Source organism: Triticum aestivum, chromosome 1B (genome assembly GCF_018294505.1).
Source record: "Triticum aestivum cultivar Chinese Spring chromosome 1B, IWGSC CS RefSeq v2.1, whole genome shotgun sequence".
Lineage (NCBI taxonomy): Eukaryota > Viridiplantae > Streptophyta > Magnoliopsida > Poales > Poaceae > Triticum > Triticum aestivum.
This window is the reverse complement of record NC_057795.1, coordinates 304623351-304637617: the sequence shown is the minus strand read 5'-3', so window position 1 is coordinate 304637617 and position 14267 is coordinate 304623351.

The following is a 14267-nucleotide window of genomic DNA, read 5'->3' as shown; positions in this document are numbered from 1 at the left end:
TCGATCGGGCTCGCCAACTGCTTCTGCATGCCATGTGTGATCGATCGTACGTACGTGTTCGAGGAAACAAGCTTGCTGGCTGCGATCGTCCATTACGACGTCGCGGTACCAGTAACTGATAGGTCGGCTTGCAGTTAGGGATGTCGTCCTGATTTGATTTATTAATCAGCCTCTGTTTATCCCTGCACCAGCAATCTTTTCTTATCCCACAGTTCAGCTGCTCGAACAGTAGCGCTTAATTTTGTCGATGCATGTGCCATTTTTTATTAAATGACCTTTCTGAAAATTAATCTCTTTATTGACCCGATAAACTTATTTTTAAATCTGGCCCATAGTATATAGCCGGCTATTCTGCACCCGGGCTCATCTACCCCCTGCATGTGAAGTCAAAACAAAGAGCAGAAAAATTCTTAAAAAATCGAATCTTTTTTGTGGTGCAAGATGCTCAAATACGTGATGTTAATGCAAAATTTCAGCTTGTTTCGACGTTTGAGAAGTTCATGGCAAAAAAGGACAAATTTGGATGTCTGAGAAACTTTTGAAAACAACACTGTTCATACTTGATTTTACCTTTTTTTTTCACGAGCTCCTTGAATGTCCAAACAAGCTGAAATTTTGCACGAACACCACATATTTGAGCATCTTGCACCCTAAAGAATTAGGACTTTCTTGCTTTTTACTGTTCACTGGATGTAGATGAGTCCGGGCACCGAATTGAATTTTTATACACCGTTGGATTATACTTGTACACTATAAGTGTGTGAGTGGCTCCAAACGGTTTGTAGCGACTCCAAGCCACTTTAGAAAGACGACTTGTAGTCGTGCCAAACTGTTTGACTGCACTCATGCACTTGACGTAGCCAATGGTTTTGGATACATTGCGTCTATGAGTGTAGTCGAGGATCCTTCACCTTTCGACGTCGGCATGCCTTACCTTTGGCTTTGATCGGAACTTGCTTTAGGCGGGGCCATCTAGCCTCATGGGTTAATGACTTTTCGCACAGCAAGGATTCCCCATGGTCGTCACCAATGTTGTTGTTCAAGAATCAAACTTTTATAGGGGTACCCATAGCAATGTGATAGTGACGAGTAGGCGGGGGTGTGTACAATGGCGCAATAGCAGAGGCTGCCGGACACTAGACAAAGTGACATAATATTTAATCTATAACAACAATCTTAACGAAGATAAAGTAAGAGGCTACCGGTTGAAGCATTGCAAAGCATTTGAGCTCAATCATACCGTAAGAGTATTTCTTTTTATCTAGCTTCACGCGGGAGTATCTGCTCCCTAGGATGAACTGTAAAATCAAAAGAGACGATAACATAGCAAATTAAAAGAATCTGAACATTTATTGGCATCAAAGATATGCAAGTTCTCTAAGGGTGTGAAATTTTTTGTGGCGGTCGGGCATCGATGGAGCAGTGGACAAAAAGGTTTTTTATTTTTATTTTGAAGCAATGATTTTTTTTCCTATCCAGAGTTGCTCCGATATCAAATCGCCATGAGATTTTACACACCCTTTGAACACTTGTTCATCTTTGATATGTAAAAATTTATTTTGGGGCCAAGCTTCGATGTCAAATCGCCATGGGAGTATTTCTTTCGCTTTTACTATTCACCTAAGAGCATATGTGTTTGTGATCAGCTATGGATTACCACTAAGAGCGCTTCTACTGCACATACTAAAAGTTATTCTTAATCAATGGAACGAGGCAAATCTTTCTCTCAATTTGCAAAATGTAAAATAAAATAGTGGTCAATCATGGTGAGATCATTGTTGGAAACATCCAAGTTAGGTGTGTAGATCAAAACAGAAATTTAGATCATAAAAGCAAAGCCATGTTAATTGGGTTAGCACCGATGATGTTCCCATTTAATTAAGTACAGTGTTTACGAATATAAAAAAAAACAGTACATGACATTCGTTGACCGTCCACATCATTTCTAGATGTGACTAAGCGTGAGCTCAGTGAGTGTTAAATGTTTAGGACGATCCCGATCGTGGATAGTTGGCCATTAGTAGATGCCACTAAAAGTAGTTAGTTAGTTGTTGTTTTTTTAGTGTAAGTCAACTAGGAGTAATTAGAAATATGGAGCGGTATTGTAGCTAAGGACACGAGAGAGGGTTTTAGTATCATATTATGATACATCATGGCATCAAAAGAGGAAACTTATTAGAAATAAACTCTCAGGCACAATAGTATTGAGCTGCATACAAGCTTCAATTTGCTGGTAGGATTGACTCTCCTTTCCCCAATGTGTTCTGGTTGCCTCCTGGTGCAAATTATTCGTGTGGTTGCTCATGTTAGATATGTTGTGGTGTGCTGATCGGCTGCAGCGCCGGCGATGGCCAAACGATTACTTTTGCCCGTTATGCGTCCGCAACCTTGAGAAATCATTGCACCTCCTCTGGGAATGCCCTGAGGCTTGGAAGATTTGGCAGACGACTGCTACTTGGACTGGTTGTGCGGCGTAAGGATTACTCGTTACCTGTAGTCTCCGCAACTCCAGATGAACACAAAAAGGAAGTGAAGTCCATGCTGATCCTTGTCTCATGGGAAATTTGGCTAGAGAGAAACAACAGAGTGTTAAAAAAATGTTTGTTGCCCCAGACGCCAGAATTGAAGCCACCAGGCGGGCAATTGAGCTTTAGAGATTAGCAGGAGACAAGTATCTGCTGACCCCCTTTGGGGATCCTCCCCCCTTGAGATACCTTCCCTTGATAGCCCCTGCCTTTACCGATTTTCCCTTATATTTCATGTTTGTTGCCATTCAACTGGCCAACTGTAAATATTGCTTTCTACCTATCATAATGAAAAGGCCAGCAATTTTTGGTTTCCCTTAAAAAAAGAATAGTATCGAGCTTCTATAAATGAATAAATAAAGTGGAAATATATGATACCTGTCTACAATATTATGATTGACGAGTTGATATCATAACCCCGCAAGAAAAAGACGAGTTGATATCATAAACTAGCGTCATCTGCATAATACTATCTTATGATACTCTCCACGATCGGAGGTCTTAAAAACATATTATGTTCAAACAAGATTTTGACAATAATTATGTTACTAATATTCAATTTGTACAACATAAGTATGATATTATTAATTATCTATTCAAAACTACTTTTGACTGTTATTTTATATCTTATAAGCAATATATTAAGTAATAATTATTGATTACTGACTTGTTTGTTAAATCACATATGTTGTGCCAAAAGAAACGGAGGCCCTATATAGGCGGTAGTTGTGCTGGTGCCGACCTCTTAATTTGTGATCCGTGTCAACCTCTTAATTAGTGATAACGACACAAAGAAAGACTTAGCTCAGTGATTAGGCATGCGGTCGTCAAGCCTAACCACCAGGCTTCAATTCATAGAATTCACGGGAGATGGACACACAATTTTTTTTAGTAGTAATGATATGCATATCAGCCAAGCTAATGCGCACCAGCTATACCATACATAAGTGTTCATCAATTTTTGGAAAAGGCAAAGTTAACTAACCTCGATCAAGTTATAAAGAAAATGTACATATCTACAATATCAAATGTACTACCTCTGTAAAGAAATATTAGGGGGAGTATATCATCTGAACATTTTTTTTTTTGAAAATGACGTTCAAAGCCTCGGCCTCTGCATAATCACACAAGTGTTCTTATAAATAAGTGTACTAGATCTCCCGCTCCCGTCCTCTCCTTCCCGCTAGGGTTCCGCCGCCGCCGCCGGCGGCGCCCTAGCCCCCTCCCGCCGCCGCCGGCCGCCGGCTCGCGCGCCCCGGCCCTCCCCGCCCCCCTCTTCCCCCTCCCCATCCCATCCCGTCCCTGCGCCGCCTCCCCGGGAGGTGGCCGAGGCGGCGCGCCCCTCCTTTTCCCTCGGCCGCCACCCCCGTGAGCTCTCCCCCGCCGCCGCCGGCGGGTGCCCCGGCGCTGGCCCGGGTGCTGCCGGCGGCGGCGGGCCCTTCTGTACCCGCGTGTTCGTCTCCCTCCCGGGGCAGGTGACGGCGGCGGTGATGCTCGCCTGGGCGGCGGCACGGCGACCCGGCAGCGGTCGCCGGCGGCAGGCGCGGTGGCAGTGCTGCCCTTGGCAGCAGGGCGGCGTGGTGGCGTGCGGTGGCCGGCGGCGCGTCCCCGGCCCAGATCTGGGCCCTCCCGGCCCCATCTAGGTCCTAGCGTGCCGGTCCCTGGCGTGGCTTCGTCGTCGTCTGTGTGGTGAGGAGGAGGAGCGGCGATGCCGATGGCGTGCCTGCTGCAGCGCATTGGCGGGAGCTTTTCGGGAATTGAGTTCCCGGCCGGGCTTGTGGGCACACGGGCCTGATAGGCTCCTGCTAGTGTGTCCGGTCGGCTACCGTCGTTGATGGTGAAGGTTGTGCCCTCCCACGTGCCGACGGTGCTGCGGCCCCTAGTCCCGGCTCCTATCCCTTGTTGTGCAGACCTCACCTCGTGGTGCCGTGGTGAGACGGCGTGGAGGCTTCTTGACCATGGTGGCGCAAGATGGTGGTCGGTTTGGTGGCAGGCTCTGGAGCACCCGAGGTGAAGGTTGGGATCGGGGGAAACCCCTGTCGGCATGTCCGACACCGACGCGGCGACGCCGGTGGGTGCCGCCGAACCTTCCTGGAGGGCGTCGGGGGCGACCCTTACTCTCGCCTCGTCGTGTACCGAGGGAAACCCTTGGCAGCAGCGTCGTCTTCGTCGCGGTCCTTCTTGGAGGTGCTGATTGGTACCGGTGCTTCGGAGCCTTGGAGCTTGGTTGGAGATCTTCGGTGGGCGCACTGGTCGTGAAGCTTCTGTGTTTCCGTAGATCCGCCGTTGTCGGCATTCTTTTCTCTTATTGTTTCTCTTTCGTTTCTTTTGGGTGTGTTTGTGTTGCTTCCGCCCCAGCACCTATCTTTGGATGTATCGGTTGGTTGCTTTGGAATACAAAGCGGGGGAAACCCTTTTTCTCGAACTATTAGTAGAGCACATAAGAAATAAAATTACATTCAAACCGCTACAAGATACAAAACAAATAGCATTGACTAAATCGACTTCTTCTGCGTCAACATCTTTAAAAGATGCACTTCCTTACGCCGGCGTCACTGAAGATGGCTAGAACAAGGATTTTAATCCTATTTGCCGAAACCAGCCAGTAAAGACCAACACAACATCGAATAGACAACATCTTCAAAAAGGTAACGACACAAGTTCATAGCTGTTGAGCCCAAATATTAAGAGATAGGACAAGAGTTTTTACCCCAAATATGAAGCGGTGATGCACACATCATCTCGATGATTGTTATTCGAAAGTTGTACCTCTCAATCCTTCACGCCAGGCCAAAAAGACGCTAGCAGATTGGTGAGAAGACTTCCCACCTTAGACTACGGACACGGCCATCGTCCATGTCTCAGTGTGGACTTGGCCCTGCCACTTCATACTTACTCAAAGTTGACAGAGTGTAACTTCAAAATAAATAAATAAAACTGAATCTAATCTATAGTAACATTTTGGGACGGAGAAAAATCACGGCGAGTGCATTTAGGACATGTATAGTTGGGAAGCGTGAGATTCACTTGACGCAGTAGTTCATGTGCTACAGACCTAGTACCTCCACAGAAAAAAATATTCTAGGGGCCTACGGTTAATAAGAAGGAAAAAATAGTACATACAAATTTAATCGCTCGCATGCGTTTGCCCATCATCACATCAGCGTCTCGTCTGCCCCCGACAGGTTGGAGATGCAAAAACAGAGCGTCGATCATGCAAGGCCTGTGTGCGTGTGCAAATCCTGGACGGACGGACGTACTGGCCAATTAGGATGATTAGAGAGATAGTGGTATTCCTAACTCACCATGGTTCAAATTCTGGTGCTTGCATTATTCTTGAATTTATTTTAAGATTTTCCGCGATGTGCTTTCAGTGAGAGGAGACTTTTCCGTCGACGACGAGGCGCCTACGGTGATATCGTAAATCTCAAGATAATATGTCAGCCCAGTCTCTCACGGTGTGCGTGTGTGCATTCATAGAGATAACTGTATGCACGTATGTATGGGCGCTTGCGTATGTACTGTGCTAAAAAAACTAAAAACCACCAATCCCGTGTATGCATGCACGTTTCTCCCCGTTTCGCAGCAGGAAACACGTGGGCACCCCATCCCTTCCCTTCTGTAAGTGCATCTAGTGTCATCCCTATTTGGTTTTGGAGTATTGACGGCAAACCTGGTTGAGGGACTAATGTGTTTGTGAGAATTGCAGGATAATACAGATAGTAGTCCCTCTTTGATTCGGTTTACCTACCGGAATTGACCCCTAAAAATGTGTGAAGACATTGAAGACAATGATGGTCTATGAAGCTATTCATGTTGAACACTATGACATGAGAAGACATCGAGGGAAGGCTATGGAGCGCGAAGACTTAGTTGTTTCGTTGGTTCCTTTTCTTCCTTGTTGAGTCATAAGAACCACCGCACTGTTAAGTGGGGTCCAAGTGAACAAAGTCAGAGTGACTGAAGTGATGCTCAACCAAATCCTATGTCTTCGAGCGAAGACAATGAGAGCAAATCTTATCCAGAGTCGAATGAGTTAGCTTTACTTGTAGCCCAAGTCAAGCCGCCGCGTGTGTTTAAAATCTGACCGTTGTGACACGTGTCAGTTCCTTAGTGACCCAGGGTCATTGCGGACAAATCAGGTCGGGTTGCCCAATGGCTATAAATAGCCCACCCCTACACCATAAATTGGTGGCTGCTCAGAGTTAGTACACGGCTTTTGTCGTTTGAGAGCAACCCACCATCGAAGCTTTCGAGAGAGAATCCTTGCAAGGACAAAGCCCAAACCACCAGAGCCCAAAAGAGTGTTTGGCATCGCTGAAGTCTTTTTGTCCGCGTTATCTGAAGACTTGTTACACTTGAGGACTGTGAATCCTCCAGCCGGTTAGGCATCATGTTCTGAGCATCCAAGAGTCATTGTGGATTGCCGGTGAATGAAGTCTGTGAAGGTTCGGAAGTCTACCTTGAAGACTTACCAGAGTGATTGGGCAGGGACTAGGTGTCCTTAGCTCAAGGGGAATAAGGTGAAGACGCGGTCTTCTGAGTTAAATCTCAGCCTCCCTAACTAGGCATACAGTTGTCACAGCAACTGGAACTGGTTGAACAAATCCCCGTCCTCCTGAAGCTACTGGTTCTCTCTCTCTCTTCTCTCTATTTACAGTTTGTCTTCGTGAAGTCATTGCCTTCTTGCATTATCTGTTTGACTTCACTATGTGACTACCTGTTCTGATTGGCTTCATACTATCTTCCATCCTGATCTTTACTACCTAGTTGCTATTAGTCTTCATTCTTTAACTTCATTGAATACTTGACTATGGCTTGTCTAGTGTAGTCTACCTTCCGCTGCATACGAATAGTGTCGTTTCTATTGTTTGTCTTCAAAACTCCCACGTTTTGAAGACTTTCATAAAAATCGCCTATTCACACTCGATAACTAGCCCTTTCAATTGGTATCAGAGCAAGGTACTTCCTTGTTCTGTGTGATTTGGTTTAACCACCTGGAGTTTCAGCTATGTCGACTGCAGGGATAATCAAAGTCTCCGCTGCGTGCCCCATCTTCGATGGCACTGAATATCCCTACTGGAAGAATAGGATGCGCATGCATCTTGAAGCCATTGATGTCGATCTATGGTATGTCGTCAAGAACGGCGTTCCCAAGACTGGTGAAGGTGTCACCCCTGCTGATGTCAATATGTTTATTCAACTGGATTCTACCGCCAAGAACATCATCTGTGGTCACCTTATCAAAGGACAGTATGGCCGTGTGAGTGCTCTGGAAACGTCAAAGCTAGTCTGGGACTGGCTCTCCAAGGTCAATGAAGGCGTCTCAACTCAGCGAGATCAACAGATCAGTACTCTCCGCAACCTCTTCAACTACTTCAAGAGACACGACAACGAGAATGTCCAGCTCACGTTTGATCGCCTCACGAATATCACAAATGATCTCCAAGCACTCGGCGCCACTGAGATGACGAAGCATGAGATAGTGAAGACACTACTGAGATCTCTTGACAGCTCATTTGAGACCTTAGCCCTGATGATACAAGAACGCCCTGATTTCAAGTCTCTCGATCCGTCTAACATACTTGAGAGGTTCAACACACATGAGTACCAGCTATCTGAGAAACGAGATATCTATGGCCCCAACTATGGCCGAACTCGCGCTTTAAAGGCAAAGGCCGCTGCTTCCTCATCTGAAGAAGAATCTGACTGCAGTTCTGGTGATCCTGAAGACATTGGAAAGGAGCTTGCTATGCTTGTGAAGAAGTTCCAGAAATTCACCAAGAAGAAAGGCTTCAGAAAGTCTTCACGATCCAGCTCAAGGAATGATGAAGCTTCTGCCTATGATCACAAGAAGAGAACCTGTCACAAGTGCAAGAAGCCTGGTCACTACATCTCTGAGTGTCCACAGTGGGACAATGAGAAGAAGAAGAGCAAAGAATATGATTCTGATGACAAGAAGAATAAGAAATCCTCAAAGTCTTCTTGCAAGTCTTCATCACACAAGAAGAGCTCATCTGGCAAGGCTCGTGCTTTTGTTGGCAAGGAAATGCATTCAGAGGAGGAGTCAGCTTATGAGGAGGCGGAGGTGGAGTCTGAGGAGGAGTCTGACTCTGGTGTTGCGAGTCTGGCTCTAGCTACAGCCTACGTCGCCAAGTCCATCTTCAACACCGAAGATAATGGCTCCGTCACCAACGCTGATGATAATGACAAGGACGACTTGCCTCCCACCTACTGCTTCATGGTACGTGGTGCCAAGGTAAAATCACGTGATGCTTACTTTCAAACATCAAGTGAAGATAACTCTGATGGTGAATCCAAACCTAGTTACAAAACACTTGCTAAAATTTCAACTGAACAACAGAAAGCTATGGAACATACTCAAAAACTGTTAGACAAAAGCGATGACCTGTTGGACGCGGAAATGACCAAGTCTCAGTCCTTAATTGAAGACATCAAAAATCTTCATGTTAAGTACCAGGAACTTGAAGGTCGACATGAATCGCTCTCAACTTCTCATGAAAAGCTTTCCTATGATTATCTTCAAAGGAAGCAGGAACTTGAGAAATTGAGATCGGATCATGAAGATCTTCAAAAGGAGAATGAGTCACTTCGCGCTCAACAGATCAGTTCCGCTCAGGAAGGAACACCATGTCTAAAATGCATTGAGCGTGATAACGCTACCTCTGTTGCTGAATGTTCTACTGCTACTGCTGTTGCAATATCTTCAACTGCTGATGTGGTAACTATCCCCTCTGCTTAGGATACCACTACTATTGCTAATGAGAATGCCAGGTTCAAGACACTGCTTGAGACAGGGATGCACAAAAGTCTCAATGGACATCAGACATTATGTGATGTCCTCAAAAAGCAAATCCTGAACCGAAACCCTAGAAAAGAGGGTGTTGGGTTCGAGAGGAAAATGAATGTTGATGGGTCGTGCTAGAAGCCTGAGCAGTACCCCAAAACCACATGAGTTGCTGCAAAGGAACCTTCAGTAGATCCATCCACCTTGTCTGGTTTCACTTGTGCTAATCCCATTATCATTGATGAATCCTTTGATGCAAACTATAAACTGTTTAAGAATCTGAATGGTGAAGTGTTTGCCAGGTATATTGGTACTAACTGCAGGAATGGGCCACCTATGAAGAAGATATGGGTTCCCAAAAGTTGTCTTGAGAATCTTCCAGTGAATGTCATCATGACACCACCTATGAAGAAGACAAACCCCATACCAAAGGCTTCACATGGTCCAAAAGCTTCATACAGACCGAGGACTCATCTGAGTCACCCTAACGTCAATGTTTTGCAGGGAAATCATACTCAGACCCATGAATATCAGTGTGTTTCCTCAAACCGCTATGTTCATAGAACTAAGAACTTTTTTTCTTATTCCTATGAGTATTATTCACCTCCTGCAAGGCTATTTACTAGGGCTCCAAAGTTGAAATTCTCAGATGCTGCACTTAGACTCATTGCTTCTAGGCCACCCCTGAAAATGTGGGTGGTTAAGAAAACTTAACTCTCTTTTGCTGGGAAAGGTCTCCAACCAGAAATCTAATGCGTCCAAAACTAATGCTGGGGACCTTAAACATCTTGTGGGGTGCAAGATAAAATGCACAAATGGTCTTACTATGTACTTCATTCTAGGATTCCTTGACACTCATCCTATCTATCCTAACCAAGATCTGAATTTCCATGTTCCACTTGTTCGTCAAATGTTTATGCTTCACAACTCGCTTGGTGAAGCATATCCCCCAAACTGCACTGTAGGCTATGACACCTCGTGCTTCAGAATGGATTATGGACAGTGGATGCACTAACCACATGACTAGCGATCGAAGTCTTCTGATGGACTCAACGCTACGTCCATCAGACAAGAGTCACATCACATTTGCTGACACTGGTAAAAGCAAGGTATTGGGTCTAGGTAGAGTTGCAATATCAAGGGATCAGCACATGGATAAAGTGATGCTTGTTGAATCCCTTGGTTTCAACTTAATGTCTGTCTCAATGCTTTGTGATTTAAACATGATTGTGCTGTTTGGAAAATATCAATGCCTTGTACTAATGGAATCTGACAAGTCTCTAGTCTTTGAAGGGTATCGGAAAGATGATCTATATATGGTAGATTTCTCAGCAGGACCACAGATGGTCGTATGTCTTCTAGCAAAAGCTTCAGAATGCTGGCTTTAGCATCGAAGGCTAGGACATGCTGGCATGAAGAACTTGCACACTCTCGCTAAGAAGAAGCATGTAGTGGGCATCGAAGGCGTCAAGTTCAAGAAGGACCATCTGTGTGGCGCCTGCGAAGCTGGAAAGATGACCAGGGCCAAGCATCCCTCGAAGACAATCATGACTACATCTCAACCCTTCGAGCTGCTACACATGGACTTATTCGGCCCTACTCACTACTCTACTCTCACCACTATTGCTTGCCTATATGGCTTTGTCATTGTTGATGATTACTCTTGATGTACTTGGGTGCATATAATCCTCTACAAGACTGAAGTGCACGATGTCTTCAGACGCTTTGCCAATCGTACCATGACGAACTATGGTGTCAAGATCAAGCACATCAGAAGCGACAACAGCACTGAGTTCAAGAACACTGGTCTTGACCTTTATCTAGATACTTTGGGTATCACTCATGAGTTCTCTACTCCTTACACACCTCAGCAGAATGGCATCGCAGAGCACAAGAATAGAACTCTTATTGAGATGGCCCGAACGATGCTTCATGAGTACAAGACTCCACGGAAGTTCTTTCCTGAAGCCGTTGACACTGCTTGCCACATCATCAACTGTGTTTATCTTCACAAGCTTCTGAAGAAAACATCCTACGAACTCCTAACTGGTAAGAAGCCAAATGTAAGCTACTTAAGAGTATTTGGTGCTAGGTGCTGGATCAAGGATCCACATCACACGTCAAAATTTGCATCGAAAGCACATTGTCGGATTTCAGGTTCCGACAGACCCTTGAGGTTCGAACTCTGGGGTGCGCATGAAGATCTTTCCCCTACCAGCTCACGTCTCGAAGTCTCGCAAAGGATCTAGGCTAGAAAGAAGAACACACAAGGGACACGAGGTTTATACTAGTTCGGGCCACCGTTGTGGTGTAATACCCTACTCTATTTTGTGGTGTGGTGGATTGCCTCAGGGGCTGATGATGAACAGTACAAAGGGAGAACAGTCTCGTGAGGGCTGTTCTTGAGCTAGTGCGATGAACTTCTTGGGTGAGTTCAATCGCCTCTCTCTCTCTCTCTCTCTCTCTCTCTCTCTCTCTGATCGATCCTTCTCCAAGATGCCCCTACTCTGTGGTGGCTAGTCCTATTTATAGAGGGAGGCCCTGGGCCTCTTCCCAAATAATGAGTGGGAAGGGCGCCAACATTTGGCCATTTTGAAGGGGAACATCTAGTACACTTATCCTGACTAAAGTTGGTCTTCGGCTGCCAAAGGCTCTGGTGGTGACGCCGTCCTGGGCTCCACGATGACCTCCATCCTGCCGTTCTGCTGGTCTTGGTCTTGTTGCACCGAAATGGTAACCTTTGCCTAATGCCTTGGCCTGTGCTTTCCCCCTTTGCACCGAAGGGGAAACAAGGACACTGCACAGGCCGGCGCCCGCCTGGCCTCGATCGTCATGGCTTGCGTCACGGGCTCCTCGTGAGGTGCCCTGCCTTGATCTCTCTGCCTCCTCGCGAGCCTGCCTGATGAGGCTGCTCCTGAGGAAGCTTCCTGTCATCCGCCCCACGAGGCTTGACCCCTCGCGAGGGTCTTGAGCTTGAGCTGATGACGCTGGGCCGCACTGGGCCTCCACTTGAGCGACGCCACAGGCCGCAGGCAGGCAAGTCTGGGGACCCCCGTTCCCGGAATGCTGACAGTAGCCCCCGGGCCCAAGGCGCGCCCGGACTTGGCTTAGCAGAGAAGCAAAGGGGCAAGTGCGAAGAGACGCGGGCCCCAATGGCCTACGGCCTTGAGCACCGCGTGGTGGTTGATTGGACGTGGGCGTCTCCGCCTCCCCACGATGCCTCGGCAACCGCACGACTTGACAAGTCCCTGCATGCAAAAATGGGTCATGACTACATGCGATCGTGGAGGCCGACGGTTGGCCTCCTCCGGCTATATGTACAGAACGGCGCGAGCCCTTCCAGTCCATTCCTCACTGCTACTCCTTTTCTTCTTCTTCCTCGCCCTTGCTCCACCTTACGCCAATGGCACCAATCCGCCGGTTTTCTGCAGAAGAGAAGGGAAAGGCCCCCCGAGAGGGTCCTGACCCGCTTCCGCTGAAGAAGCGGCTAGTCCTCTGCCGCCGAGATGAGGGTGCTCGGCAGGAGTCATCGAGGCCCTGGTACGAGCGGCCGCCGCCTGGGTTCCCGCTGCCCCTGTACACCCGCATCGAGGGCCCTAGAGAAGAAGGCGCCAAGCGACACCGACGGTGCCGCCGTCGACGTCGGCGGGTTACAGCGGTGCGCGTTGTTCCTCCTGGAGTCCATGCCGAGGGATCCTCTCGCGATCTTGTGCTCCACGCCGCCATGCCTCCTCGATCTTGGATTTGCCTTCCTCCCTCCTTCGCCTTCGAGATTCCGCCAAGGGAGCCTCTTGAGCTCTGGCTGCAGCACGCCGACTGCAGTACCCCTCCGACCGGAGCGGAGGTTGAGGTTGTCGCTCCGGGCAAGGTCTACATGACCCGTGGCTGGGGCGAGATCGCCCGAGTCTGCCGGACAGGGGGCGCCCTCGTAATCCACCTCGAATACGATGGCACCTCCTTGATGTTCTTCAAGGTCTTCAATGCAGGAGGACGCCGGCTGGAATGCTACCCCGAGAACGGCGGCCGGGGCATCGTCATGGCGAGGACCAGGCCTGCCAACCGCTTCCCCAGCAGCTCCTCAGGCAGCAGCGGAGGCGCCGGAGGGTCCAGCGATCCGCTGAGCTTCACGCAACTTCGGAGACGAGCGACGACAGCTACGAGCTCCCCGAGCTCGCGTCACGCTCGGAGCAGGGCGGGTGCTTCAGGCCGTCGGCGCTACTGATCTGGATGGGGTTGGCACCGGCGCCTGATGGCCCACTGTTGATGACGGCGTCTCCTGCGAAGGCGCGCATAGTTAGCGTTCCTTAGGATTAGCACCTTTTGTTCCCTGCGAGGAACGAAGTACCACCCCACGGGGGTATGTAAGGCTCTGGCCATGTCTTTTGTGAATATTATATTCTTATGTGAGATGCTTGTCCTATCCCGGCTCGGCTCCCCCTTTCTTTCCTTACGAGGGCTTGGTGCTCTACGCCGACAGGTCTCGGTCCCCAGGCAGGCTTCAGCCGTCGCTGGTATGCCAGGTTGCGATGCCGTGGTCAAGGCCATGAGGTGAGCGGCCCAAGGTCTAGTAAGAGCCCCTGAGTCACGATGCTCAGGAGGTCCCGTTTAGCGCTCAAGCAGCCTCCGCTGGGAAAGAAAGGCAGGCAACATTGCCGTGACAGAGCTGCACTAGGCGAGGGTTTAGCGCTGAGTCGAATCAGTTTTCGCGTGACTTATCTTGTAGGTTTGGCGTAGTTTTCGTCGAGGTGCTGGGTCTGCGCGGAGGCAGCTAAGGTGTTGCTAGGTTATGTCCTCGTGAGCTTCTTCCCTCTCCCCCGCACTTTCCTTAATGCTCTACGTCCTCAGGTCCCAGCCCTCGAGCGAGCTCAGCCGCCGCTGGTATGACAGGTCATGATGCCATGGGTCAAGGCCAGGGGGTGAGGGCTGGAGAGCCA